The sequence below is a fragment of the Leguminivora glycinivorella genome, chromosome 14 (genome assembly GCF_023078275.1).
Source record: "Leguminivora glycinivorella isolate SPB_JAAS2020 chromosome 14, LegGlyc_1.1, whole genome shotgun sequence".
Taxonomy (NCBI): domain Eukaryota; kingdom Metazoa; phylum Arthropoda; class Insecta; order Lepidoptera; family Tortricidae; genus Leguminivora; species Leguminivora glycinivorella.
This window is the reverse complement of record NC_062984.1, coordinates 21719489-21732178: the sequence shown is the minus strand read 5'-3', so window position 1 is coordinate 21732178 and position 12690 is coordinate 21719489. Positions and strand designations below refer to the sequence as shown.

Below are 12690 nucleotides of genomic sequence, written 5' to 3'. Positions count from 1 at the left end.
AAGGATTCTATAGTTGAACCACGAGCGAAGCGAGTGGTTCGAGAATAGAATCCTGAACTTGCGAGTTTTTTAACACACGAGAAGTAAAATACATTTGCACCCGAGTGTAACACAAAACTTTTCCCCTCACTATAGCGAGGAAACTATAACGCAAAAAATGCGTTTATCACTGCTTCCAGTAGTTCCACAGGTGGTAAATCATCTTTATTACTAGATTCACCTACTTTTATCAATTTTAAAGCAGTTAATTTGACTTTATTCAAGGTCAAATTACTTTACCCACTAGTGGATAAAATGCGTTTTTACCCGCTGGTATTAAAGGACAAAACACGTGTTTCCGAGCTAGTGAGGGGAAAAAAATATTCCATCAGATGATTTGTTACTTAGGTTTAAGTTATGAAGGTAAACTGAGTTCTGACATCATACTCTTTAAAATAGTATGAAAGGGGTAAATATTTTTTGTACATTGTAAATTATAGCTCAATGTGAATATGATAGAAAAAAAACTGTATAATATATAAAGCACATTTAAACAATACCTACTCACAAGTGTAAAGAGTAATTTAAAATTATTCTAAAATGCTAAGTATTTTTTTGTTTAAAGGATATTTTGTAGGTTCTCTAAGAGTTGATTTTGTAAATTATAGATATAAGTAGGCATTAATAAAAAGGCTGTGTTTTAATTAGGGTAACGTCAATTCTTTGCACATTTTTGAACTAAATTGTACAATCACACAAAATTGTTTCTGTTTAAATTATTGTTTGTTACATGTAAAAGAAATACGTAAATAAAAATAAAACTTTATAAACGTATTCATGCTGTTTTCTTAACGCTATTAATATACCCTATTTTAAACGTTAGAAAATCAGAATCAGACCAGCGTAGCCTTAGCGGAGCGCAATGATATCGGCACAGTATATGGACGGCTCAGTAGTTAATCTGTGGCAGGTCGATGCGGGCGGTCTCTACTGCGCAAGGTCACGCAGGGTTGAACAAAATTACTATAAAGTTAATCAACTTCGTACAAAGTAAGTTTTTGTTATCTAGTAGGTACTATTAACTGTAAGTATTAGTATAACAATACCACATCAACATTGAATACACAAAAAAATATTATTCATATAATTAGTCTCATACGCGCAATACTAGATTGTGTAACAAGGGAGCAAAATGAGATAGGTATTTACGTGGAGGGCTTTTCACATCACCTATGTGGTAATTTATATGTTATACTTAGATATTATTTAAAACAAAAACGCACTTTCTGCCACGTACCATTCAAGTAGGTACGTGTTTTTTAGGGTTCCGTAGTCAACTAGGAACTCTTATAGTTTCGCCATGTCTGTCTGTCCGTCCGTCCGTCCGTCCGTCCGTCCGCGGATAATCTCAGTAACCGTTAGCACTAGAAAGCTGAAATTTGGTACCAATGTGTATCTCAATCACGCCAACAAAGTGCAAAAATAAAAAAATGAAAAAAAATATTTTATTAGGGTACCCCCCCTACATGTAAAGTGGGGGCTGATATTTTTTTTCATTCCAACCCCAACGTATGATATATTGTTGGATAGGTATTTAAAAATGAATAAGGGTTTACTAAAATCGTTTTTTGATAATATTAATATTTTCGGAAATAATCGCTCCTAAAGGAAAAAAAAGTGCGTCCCCCCCTCTAACTTTTGAACCATATGTTTAAAAAATATGAAAAAAATCACAAAAGTAGAACTTTATAAAGACTTTCTAGCAAAATTGTTTTGAACTTGATAGGTTCAGTAGTTTTTGAGAAAAATACGGAAAACTACGGAACCCTACACAGCGTGGCCCGACACGCTCTTGGCCGGTTTTTTTTTTTCTTAAATACTGACGAAATATTATGAAAACGCACTAAGGGTGACTTAGTTATGGGGTGGATAGTTTTATTTCATGAGTAACTATCGCGTAAAACAATCATCATCATCATCATCATTTCAGCCATTAATCGCCCACTGCTGAGCACAGGCCTCCCTTCGTGTACGCCACTTATCACGGTCCTGGGCCAATCTCATCCAGAAGTGCCCCGCAGTTTTTCGAATGTCGTCCACCCAACAAGCCAACGGATGCCAGACGCTTCTTACATCGGATAACGGCCACCATTCGGTCAACATTTTGGTCCATCTGTCATTTTTTTTTTTTTTTTGTAATTTTATGGCCTGGTATCTAAGACCTTTAAGCCAAGTCTTTATTTTTGATGGTGATGAGTCAGTTCTTTGTTCACTTCACAGTTCATATTTTAATATCACTAGTTTCACTAAAGCTGTCTTTATTTTAATGGTAATGCGTTTGTACGGTTTTTTAAGTTGATTCACTTCACATTTCACACATTTAAAACTCACTTTCGTTGCATACTGTCAAACCGGTGTAACGTCAAACTGAACCAAAAGTGTTTTTAACGAACTTATAAATTGGTTGATAATAGTCCACATTTTGCAACAACACTTTTAGGCGGCGGGAGGGGTCGTCTGTGACTTCAAGCACTTCCTTTTCAGTTACCTCAGTGGCCAGAATGAGACGAGCCATGGAATATGCTGGACACGAAAAGACTATATGTTGTACATCACAGATGTTACCACAGTTGGTGCATTTGTCATCACCAATGATCCCAAGTTTGGCTAGGTGTGCAGGTGTTTTAGTGTGACCAAAACGGAGGCGGTTTAAAGTTGTGATGAAGTCGCGACTTGCTGTTCTTAACTTGTGGTACCATGGCTTAACTGTTTGCTTGGATACTTCCATACCATTTTCCTTTAATTTCCTGATCTTTTTTCCAAAACTCCTTCCACAAACTTCTTATTTCATTATTTATTGTCGAATAACAATCTGTCATTGGTATATTTATCATTAATGATACATCTAATGGGTTAAGTCCTTCATTTGCAGCCTTATCAGCTATCTCATTTCCGGATATTCCTTTATGTGAAGGGATCCACATAAAGGAAATTTCAATTCCCTTTTTCTTATAAATAGTAATCATTTCTTTTATCTTAAAAATTATATACAAACTTTTGAAATGTATCTTAAAACTTTCTAAAGCTTTAATTAAACTTAAAGAGTCGGTGAGAATAAGAAACTTTTGATGACTATTTACATGACTTATAATTTTAATGGCCTCTAAGACTGCATTTGGTTTGAGGATTATAAACAGCACTACGTACATGGTGATCTCCTTTACTACCATCAGTATAAAGTTTATAGACTTCTTCATTTTTACTTAAAAACTCTAGCATTTCCTCATTATTATTGACTAAATCCTTAATTACTGAAACCTCACAAAACAAACAATCATATGTATGAGAATAGCATGGCCAAGGTGAAATACAGTATATTGATGGGTAATTTTTCTTTAATTCCAGCAAAATGCGAGACAGTTCGGGAGGATGGCCATTGAGAAGATCAGCACCTGTTGTTAGAGGCTCCCTACAGTTTAATTCGCAAGGTATGATTTTCTTCATTATATGTTGATTACTTGAAGCTAGTAGCTTCACACCGAATCTTTCTGCAAGTAGTAACCTTCTCAATGTAAGTGGCATAATATTAGTTTCTATCTCCATTGCCCTTATAGGGGTGGAGCACATAGCTCCTGAAATTATCCTCAAAGCCTTGTTCTGAATAATATCTAATCTTTGTACACACTTACTATCTAAATACGCTAAACAACTATAATCAAAATGACTCCTAACTATGGCTTTATACAAAATAGTGAGTATTTTTGGGTCTGCCCCCAAGATACTCCTGCCAAACATCTCATTATGTTTAGACCCTTTGCTGAATTTTGTGAAATATATTTAATGTGCTTTTCAAAAGACAGATTACTTTCAATAACTATACCCAAAAATTTATGGTGATCAACATGGGGAATTATTTCATTGTTAAATAAAATATGAAAAGATGGTAAATCTTTGCTAAAAATCATAGCGGAACTTTTAGAGGGATTTATTTGTAGTAGTAATTTATTTGAGTAATATGAATGAAGTTCCTCAAGAGCATAGTTTACCCTATTTATGGCAATGTCTACACTATGATGCACTGAGTATAATACAAGGTCATCTGCAAATTGCAAAATATTTACAAACTGTGTATTTACATATTTACAAATCTCACTAGTGTACAGATTATATAACAATGGGGATAAAATTGCACCTTGCATAGTACCCTTAGATACAGATCTTGGTCCATGTAACATGTTATTATGTTTCACATATAAAATACGGTTACTTAGGAATTCATATATCCATTTTGCAAGTAGACCGGGTATCCCCAAGCCAGTCAAGACTTTAACTAGAACACTAGGCTGGACATTATCAAATGCCCCTTTTACATCTAAGAAAGCACATACAGCACTAGAATGACTATTTTTTGCATATTTCAGGTCAGATATGAGAGAAAGGAAGCTGTCTGCGCAGCTCCTACCCTTCCTGAAGCCATATTGCACATGAGGAATGATGCCGTTAGATTCAACAAACCAGTCAAGTCGACACTTAATAATATTTTCAAATATTTTGCCTATACATGAAGACAAGGATATAGGTCGATATGAATCGGCGTTATTTGGAGGTTTACCAGGCTTAAGGACTGGGATCACACATTGCGTTTTCCAAGACTGCGGAATTATTTGTTTCGACCATAATGCATTGAAGATGGCTAATAAAATATCTAGTACTGTTGAATCCAAATTTTTTATTAATATATAGGGAAAATCGTCTAAGCCAGGGCTAGTATTTTTACGTGATAAAAGACTTGATAAGAATTCAGTTCTTGAAAATGGTTGCAAAAGAAATTTTGTATTTTCGTTGTTATTATTGAGATTGTAGTAAACATCAAGATTATCTAACAAAACTGTGCTGTCATCAGACAACTTATCTAAAAAGGAGGGGACAAATTCATCACTATATGATTTATTTTTATTTGTATTCATACCTTTAAACCTTTTTCTGTAGTTCCAAATGATGCTTATTGGCGTAGTTCTATTGAAATAATTACAAAGTCTTTTCCAGCCATTACTTTTTTCCTCTGCAATAGTTCGTTTTTTTAATGCATCAAGTCTTTTGTATTTTATATAATTATCTATAGTAGGATTAGCTCTATAGTATTTTAAAGCTTGATAAGAGTTGATGACACTCTGCTCACATTTTTCATTCCACCACGGAGCGGGAGGTTTGCTTTTAAAAGTTGATGTTTTAGTAAATTTTGGAATACATTGTTGTTTAAGAGTATCAAGACCTATGCAAAATTGATTGTATGACTCTAAAGGATTTTCATAATCAACAGTAAAATTTTCAAAGACGCTACTTGATAACTGATTAAACTTTGTCCAGTCTGCTTTGCTGTATAAATATTTATCAATAGGAGAGTTTACTTGATATCTATCAACTGAAAGTGTAATGTCGGTTATGGTCGGGAAGTGATAGCTTCCCATGTTGTTATCATTTACCAACCATTCGCAAAGAGGGGCAACACTAGGACTAATTAAACTAACATCTATGGCAGAAGGATTACGATTTGGATAATTAAAGAGTTGTAAAGCTACCATCATTCAAAATGCATAAATCACACTCTTCTATCATGTCAAATAATTGCCGGCCACGCGGTTTGGTGGACGCACAGCCAAATGCTATATGATGAGCGTTGAAGTCGCCTGATACGAATATAGGTTTAGGTAGATCAAGAATTATTATTTGTGCCGTTTGTATATCCGAGGTCTTTATAGAGAGAGTACGTCGTAGACGTCGCATCGGACCGATAGATGGCGCCATCGTTCGTTGTAAGTCGCTCCGGCGTCTCACCGCCGCGATGTTGGTAGTCCCGTTTTTCCCCACCTGCAACACAAGGCCCCCCGCGCCCCGACTCGCCACCAGCCACCCTCATTGTTTCGTCGAACGCCGAAGTGACCGGTTGTCGCGTATTCCGTTCGAACATTTTTACAGCATGGTGTCTCGAAATTAATCTTTTAGTTTCTATTTCCTTGTTATTTCTGGTCAAACCAGAGTTATTCGTGTTTTTATTTAAAAAGTGGCTTATAACGTTTCGGAATTATGAAATTTTTCAATTTCATCCGTCAATTCTTTCTTCCCTTTTAATTTGCGCTCGTTCGTCTTGAATAATGAGATATATTATGCCTCGCTAGCGATCATTATTCGTCTTTCGGGGTTCTCACTATAGAAATGAACGAGCGGTGCTTTATGATTCTACCCACTTTTTTGTAAGAAAGTTCCATGCTGCAAAAATCGTTACCGTTAATCAGTTTTCTTTTTAAACTATTCGCATTTCCGAGACTAAAGTAGGAAGTGTTATCCGCGTATTAAAAGTTTCGCGCGAGAATATAAGCGGTAACGTAGGTAAGTTGCTCCGCCGGGGACCACGTGCTCCGGGGACCACGTGCTTCGCGACCGCGGGCTGCGCGACCTGCGGGCTGCGGCGGCGGCGGCGGCGGGCGCGGTGGAGGAATACCGCGCTTCAAGGAGGTTTGAATTTCTCCGACGAATGGGTGAGCAGATTCATATTATTTTAGAAAGAATATGTTCGGTTTCCGATTCGGTGCGGAGGCCCCAAGCCACGTGTCGGCGCCGAAACTTACTGTAGCGCTGCGATAGCGCCGCTGACCGCGGCAGTGTTGTCCGCCGCGTCGGCGCCGCTGAGGTTGCGTAGAAGTTGCCTCCTCGTTAACGATGGCCATCTCTGCGGTGCCGCCGAACAACGTTGTGGCCGCCGCATAGGCGTCGCGTGCGACGCTGTAAGTATGTCTGCTGCTGCCCCGACGCGAGCGCCGTGCCGTTAGTGATCAGTCGTCAATACGCAGGCTACCAGCGCGGCCACCTTCTGCCCCCGCCACAACGCCGCGAGCCTGCTGAAGCTGTCCACCAGTATCGCTGGCCGCCACGCTTATGCTGGCGCCTCGATGGTGATGCAGAGCGTTCGTCTGCCGTGACAACGCCGCGATCCTGCTGAAGCTGTCCACCAGTATCGCTGGCCGCCACGCTTATGCTGGCGCCTCGATGGTGATGCAGAGCGTTCGTCTGCCGTGACAACGCCGCGATCCTGCTGAAGCTGTCCACCAGTATCGCTGGCCGCCACGCTTATGCTGGCGCCTCGATGGTGATGCAGAGCGTTCGTCTGCCTTGACAACGCCGCGATCCTGCTGAAGCTGTCCACCAATATCGCTGGCCGCCACGCTTATGCTGGCGCCTCGATGGTGATGCAGAGCGTTCGTCTGCCGTGACAACGCCGCGATCCTGCTGAAGCTGTCCACCAGTATCGCTGGCCGCCACGCTTATGCTGGCGCCTCGATGGTGATGCAGAGCGTGCGTCTGCCTTGACAACGCCGCGAGCCTGCTGAAGCTGTCCACCAATATCGCTGGCCGCCACGCTTATGCTGGCGCCTCGATGGTGATGCAGAGCGTGCGTCTGCCTTGACAACGCCGCGAGCCTGCTGAAGCTGTCCACCAATATCGCTGGCTGCCACGCTTATGCTGGCGCCTCGATGGTGATGCAGAGCGTTCGTCTGCCGTGACAACGCCGCGATCCTGCTGACTGTCCACCTGCTGTAGCTGTCCACCAGTATCGCTGGCCGCCACGCTTATGCTGGCGCCTCGATGGTGATGCAGCGAGCTCATCTGCCGTGACAACGCCGCGATCCTGCTGAAGCTGTCCACCAGTATCGCTGGCCGCCACGCTTATGCTGGCGCCTCGATGGTGATGTAGAGCGTTCATATGCCGTGACAACGACGCGAGACGCGACCCTGCCGAAGCTGTCCACCAGTATTGCTGGCCGCCACGCTTATGCTGGCGCCTCAGTGGTGACGCGGAGCGTAATACTGTTAACCGCTGCACAGGCGTCGCAATCCTTCTGCTGCGTCTGCCGTGACAACGCCGCAAGCTACTTGAAGTTTTCCACCGGTGTCGTCGGCCGACACGCTCATGCTGGCGCCTTGATGTCGCCTCGATCGCACGAGGTAAGATTGCAGACGCGGCGACCTTCATCGCGCCACCGAGCGCAATACTGCGGCTGCCGCGAAGGCGTCGCTAATTTTCCTGCCGCGTTTGCCGTGACGACGCCGCGAACTCTGTTGATGCTGTTCACCGATGTAGCTGACTGCCACGCTGGCGCCGGTGCCTCCCGCGCTGACGGCGGCGACCTCGAGAGGGCCACCGAGCACGATACTGCGCGACGCGACAGGGCATCGAGACGCCTTTCGAGCTGACGACGGCCGTCTCAATCTCACCGCCGAACATAACAGCGTCTGCTGCAGTGACAAGCTGGTAAGATTGCTGATGTGGGCCCTTGGTGCTGCTAGCCGCCACGCTGATAACGCCCGTCGCGCCTAAGATGTCACGCTCACCGCGAACACTGTCTTCCCCTACAATGGTGCCACGACCACGACTATCCAGGCTCCGTCTGCTACGGTATCGTTGCAGACTCTGTTGCTGACCAGGCTGATACTACCCTCCAATGTGACGCCGGGCGCCGCTATCAGCTGACATCCCGTACACTATGGTATCCACTCTTCTCTTTCCAGTTCCCGTGAAGTACGACTGTATTTACACTCTATTTTGACCAAGGACTCCTCCGTCGCCGAAGTGAGAACAGATAAATTCTTAAGATGCTACGTCCTAACGTGGTTTGGAGACCCATAGTTGAACGAGGTAAGACGTCAATAACCGGACGAGGAGCCGCACTGCTGCGAGGGTGTCCTGACGATGTTCGCGAGCTATCTAATCGGAGAGGCGCCTCGCGAGAAGACCCTGTGATTCCTGTACATCGCTCATTGTGTAGGTCAAAGACATCGTAAAGGTTTGCGGAATTAAAAAAAAAATCCCTTTCAGAATGTCCAGATCTGAATTCGAGCCAGCGTCCTGCATCCTGAGCGTGCGTCTGTTTACCGGGCGGACACCAAAACCGATCGGCAATCTGGCCGCGGGGGTTCCAAGTACACGACGATTTCCCGGAGGCTTGTGGCGCCCCCTGTCCATTCGAGAGATTAACTTATTCGCCGAGCCTCTAATAAACAAATTGGGAAAAATAAACCTGCTTCGCCTTAGTGAACTTCAGATTCCAGCTCAAAGCGAAAGGGGCCAGGAACTCAGGAGTACTTCAGTAGTTATCATCTGGCTCGACTATACTCAATTAATATAGTGCTTGATTCGATCGTAGAACCTGATTTCATAAATTTCACAACTTTCGTGGTCTACAGAGGAAGGTTGCACCGCTGCAGTTTCCAGCATTACCTCGTACAGCTGCCGATAGCTGTAGGCCAATCGCCCCTGTTTTGCTTGCATCTGCAGCCCGATAAGACCTTCAATAATCGGAACATTGTACGAAGTAAAGCTCTTCCGATGGAGAATAATCTTCAACAGGCGGTGGCGCTGGCGACTGAAGTGACATGCAGCCGGCTTAAGGTTCGCATAGCACTATATGCTATGCACAGTTCAGTTGTATGTTATGTTATGCTGTACGATGGCAGGACTACATCTCTTCTGTTACGAGTAACTACGACAGTAACTGCTGACTCCAACAGACTGTCGTACGAGGTCAGTATGCACCCCCTGGGAGCCAAGTAAGTGACCTTCGGTGACCTCGCCTTCTTCTGCTTCGCCCGTCATCGTACCTCTTCGTCTGCGAGAGCCCTGCATTACGCCGTACAATGGTACTTATTAAGCCTCCGCCACACATAAAGCGCATTCCGCTTCGCTATCAGCGCGCTGAATGCGCGTGCATTCCGCTCGCGTCCCGCGCGCGTTGCGCTCGCTATCAGCGCTCGTTCGTTCCCGCTAGCGCCCACTGGGCGCAACGCCAGCGTTAGTGCGGTGCACCGCCATTATTGCGCTCCGCCTACGCTCTTAAAGCGCGCATGTGTGGCGGTGTTAAATTCACCCCTTGACCTGCTACCACGACGTGTTCAGCAATCACCAGCGATGCGACACTGACGTCTCCACCTCTCAGTCTACTCTGTCGACCTTCATTGCACGAAGTAGAAATCCGTCGCATCGGGTTTTGGATTAGGTAATGGATTACCCTAAGAGTCAATGACTGACTTAAAGAAATCGACTGATACCTCCGTCCAGTGTAGTAGCAATCGACAGCGCTCGTACTTTTCATCTTCTAGGCTAGTCTTACCGAGCGATCGGTATCCTCAAATGCCCTCACTAAAAAGAGTTCAGAGTTCAGGAGTCTCGCTTGCAACCGCGCTCGCTTGACGCGAAATAGTCTGATCGAAAATACCAGTATTGTAACAAATAGCCCTTGGGCACGTGAGTGATGACCTTTTTCTGTGTTTGATATGGACGTAAGACGTTGGACTTTAAATAGTCATATCAAAGCTAATATTGATTTAGATAATTTTTACGAAGGGTTGACAAAAGCAGTATCAATTACGTTACCCTGCTACAGTACAGATAGTTACACTACTTTTACAGTTAATTTTACACACTTTGTGTCTGAAATTGGGTTTATAACCTGATAAAATAACGTGTCTGTTAATAATAATAGTGTATCTAAGGTTTTTGTATCTTGTTCAAGTCAGCCTCGCCTACATCTTTTTTTTTTTTGGTTTTGATCTGCGATGTATAATAATGTCATTTCTCTAACTATTCGCTGACTAAAGCTAAACGTCATCACGAAAATCTCTTTATGCGTTTCTGGCACCGAGATATTCGCGGATCGAAGGCTATTTCGACTGATACATCTGTCAAATCGGTTCAACTGATTCACTTATTCTTCTATGATATGCCAATAGGGCTACCAAAGGCTTGCGCGCCAGCTGACTCGCCACCAGGAGATAATAAACAGGTCTCTATAAAGACCTCGGATATACAAACGGCACAAATAATATAAAAATTTTACCTTCCAATAAAATTTGTATTATTTTGCCTGGTATATCCGAGGTCTGAGTGATGCCTTCCTGGTAGGCTTAATATACCGTCGGCACTTCTCCTCAACAATGAGGGTGGCTGGTGGCGAGTCGGGGCGCGGGGGGCCTTGTGTTGCAGGTGGGGAAAAACGGGACTACCAACATCGCGGCGGTGAGACGCCGGAGCGACTTACAACGAACGATGGCGCCATCTATCGGTCCGATGCGACGTCTACGACGTACTCTCTCTATAAAGACCTCGGATATACCAGGCAAAATAATACAAATTTTATTGGAAGGTAAAATTTTTATATTTTCTTTAATTTATTAATTTCTAAAAGACCGCCTGTTGGAGGGCAGTAAACACATAAGATTGTCAACTTACCTGTTTCAACCGACAGTGATAAAGCAATTGTCTGTACATCCTCATAGAAATCTGTTTGTAGTATTTTGTACTTTAAAAATGGTTTAATAAGTATGGCTACACCACCATGTCTATTTTTTGCATTTTTATTATAGAAATTGTATCCAGGAATATTAAAATTATAACCATCTGTGAGCCACGTTTCGTTAAGTAAACAAATATCTATGTTATTTTCTTTTAAAAACTGAATAAGTAAAGGTTTTTTATTTTTAACACTTTGAATATTATGTAAAGCAATTCTTAACTGTGAAATATGAGAGGGACAAGAATCCATGTTATGACAAATTCTTTAAGAGCATATCCTTAATTATTTTGGTGTTAATTGGAGAGTCGTCAACTTTATTTGCTAAATCTACTAAAGTTTGAACAACAGCTGAGGCCAGAACATCGTTGCTCAGTAACTGCGCCTTAACATCGGCAACAGTGGGCAGTGCCGGTGGGGTCTGTGACTTATTTATAGTTACAGGTTTATTTACATTCTTTTTTACATTGGTATTTACATTATTAGTATTTACATTTTGCGCTGCTTGCAGCGGAGCCTTTAAGGCTGGGAAATTAGTCAGGTGTTCAGTATTTACAACAGTATTTACAGTGGAGGCGTAAGTGATTTTACTCCTTTTTTCATTAATTTTCTGCATTTTAATTGGGCATGCCCTGGAAATCGCCATATGAGGTCCGCTGCAATTAACACAATTAAGTTCCGTTGGGGTTTCACAGTCCTTGTAGTGATGCTCACCAGCGCAACAGCTGCAGCGCTGTTTGCCGCTGCAGATCTTGGCCGAGTGATTAAATTTAAAACATCTGTAACATTGCTGCAGAGGAGGAACATAGTCAAAGACTCTGTACGAGAACAGGTCGTATTGGACATTATCCGGTAATGTGTTCGACAAGAATGTGATGCTTACAGTTTGTAAAGGCACTCGGTCTTGACCTACTTTTTTGTGAATCGTCGAATTGAAATGATTTCGTAAATCGACGACAGCTTCGAATACAAATCCTTGTTAGAAATGGTCGTTGGAACAAATCGTATGATACCAGTTTTTTCTATATGCGCCGCAGGAATGAATGCTCGCAAGCCATTTTTTTCAAGAAAAGCGGAGTTATTTATGAAATTGTTCGCCGTGTTAAATTGCTTAAAGGCCACTACAATTTTATTTGCATTAACTCTGCGAATAGCCTGCACACCTTTGATTCCATTTGTGAATATATGATTCAGGTAAATCGGGCTTTTATTTCCAATTTTGTCCGTGCTGGTTGACTCAACAAAAACTTTAAATTCACTGTTGAGTGAGTTTTCTGGGTAAAGTCTTTTGTAATTAGGCTTGAAGTAAGGTAAATAAGAATTTTCCTCACCGCCGCCGACGCCATTACCATTTTCCTTGTCTAGGTCC

General features: G+C 42.6%; 1 long non-coding RNA gene across 1 annotated transcript; it reads left to right on the top strand.

The window, feature by feature from the left end:
- The first annotated feature begins 3381 nt into the window (after positions 1-3381).
- Positions 3382-4698, top strand: LOC125233456. The gene is made up of 2 exons (XR_007177857.1): positions 3382-3467; positions 4401-4698. It is a non-coding gene; the product is annotated as an uncharacterized LOC125233456 (long non-coding RNA).
- Positions 4699-12690: the final 7992 nt, after the last annotated feature.